Source organism: Pteropus vampyrus, unplaced genomic scaffold (assembly GCF_000151845.1).
Source record: "Pteropus vampyrus isolate Shadow unplaced genomic scaffold, Pvam_2.0 Scaffold196, whole genome shotgun sequence".
Classification (NCBI taxonomy): domain Eukaryota; kingdom Metazoa; phylum Chordata; class Mammalia; order Chiroptera; family Pteropodidae; genus Pteropus; species Pteropus vampyrus.
This window is the reverse complement of record NW_011888977.1, coordinates 1,427,414-1,429,054: the sequence shown is the minus strand read 5'-3', so window position 1 is coordinate 1,429,054 and position 1,641 is coordinate 1,427,414. Positions and strand designations below refer to the sequence as shown.

The following is a 1,641-nucleotide window of genomic DNA, read 5'->3' as shown; positions in this document are numbered from 1 at the left end:
GGCATTAGCTTCTGCTCATTGTTTTCCAAAACACTTGAGTCTGTGTGTTAATCTGGGTCCCCCACTCTCTTCTCTCTTGGTGATCTTACAGTGCTAATGCAGTCTGTTCAATCACATCCTTAAAGTAGCTTTATCCTTCAGTGCAGACATACCCTAAAACCTGTAATTGCTGTTTGAAACCTGTTTTTGAAAAGGCTTTTGGTGTTGGTGCCCTGGAAGAGGAAGATGATGATATCTATGCCACAGAAACTCTATCCAAGTATGACACCGTTTTGAAGGACGAGGAGCCTGGAGATGGACTTTATGGCTGGACAGCGCCCAGGCAATATCAAAGTCAGAAAGGTAATTTCGTAGACCCGCAGCTGACCAGTGTAAGAATATCAGGGAGAAGAGACTGCTAGTTTGATACTGGAGCGTCAGCCTCCATGGAGTAGGGAGTTGTTGGTCAAAGATGCAGGGTGAGAAATGAAGTGGGGAAAAGAGAGGCCCAGTGTGGGAAGTAAGACAGAAATGGGATTTAGATCGGGTCAAAGCCAAAGCCAGTTGTCAAGACAGGGTCAAGGTCGGGAGGAGAAGGAGGTCTGGAATCAGGGAAGGTGCACGTGTGTGGACAGGTGCTCGTGTTGCTGAGCCGGCACTGGGTCAGAGGGAAGCACTCCCCGCTTGAGGAAATGGGTAGGCAGCCAAAGTAGGCCAACTCAAGCAGCAGGTCAGAAGTCAGGTGTGATGACCAGGTGGTAGGAACACCGAGAGCCCCCAGTAAGATGGAGCTCGGCACACAGCCTGTCTTCCTACTTGGGTCCCTGGCTCTTGTGGGGGCTCTCTTTGGGTCAGGAGATGGACATTCTTTCAACCCAGCTTGAATTTCAAGTCGGATTCTAGATTCAGATCCTCTGGTTCTAAATAGCATTTCAGTTTTTCATTTCAGAAAAGGTGCAGGGAGGAGATGGTGTGGTGTAGGTATTTGTAGCATGTGATTTGGAGCCAATCGGACCTGGCTTTGTATTGTGGCTCTCTCTTACCCAGCTTTCAGAGATCAGACGAGATCGGGTGCATTCAGTGTGGCATGGCCGTAGACTACTGGGTTTTAAAAGAATACAAAATTCCAAGAATATGAAATTTAATCCCAAATTACCCTACAGAATTTTAGGAACTTCCAGAAGCTGGCACAAAAGTTTAACAGGGATTGTGGGGGAAGATAGTTACTGAGCTGTGAAGCTGTCTATGAGGCTGGAAGTGTCAGTCCTACCCGCACTGCTGGGGGCTGTGCCTCCTTCGGGGCCGAACACCAGCTCATGTCAGTGCTCATGATGGTCACAGAGAAGGGACTTTTGGCTATAGAAAATGCAGTTTGTACATGTGGATTTTTTTTTGTATGTATGGATTTTTGATAGAACTTCTATGCTCATGACAGCCTTGGTAATGAAAGAGCCTTTGTCATGGGGGTTGTCTCTGCGACCAATGGACAATCCCTGGCTCCAAGTCAGAGGAGTTGGTCATTTCCTTTCCTGAATTAGTGATCTTTATCTCTTAGAAATTCATTCATGAAAAAGACAAAAGTACCTTTTAATGTGTGCTAAGATTAGATTACTGGCCGACCTGGTTATATATACTGCCTTTTGTACCTTATTTTGATGGTTG

General features: G+C 46.4%; 1 protein-coding gene across 1 annotated transcript in view; it reads left to right on the top strand.

The window, feature by feature from the left end:
* GPATCH1 (G-patch domain containing 1) overlaps positions 1 to 1,641 on the top strand; it is a 38,136-nt gene that overhangs the window by 12,877 nt on the left and 23,618 nt on the right. The window lies entirely within an intron of this gene.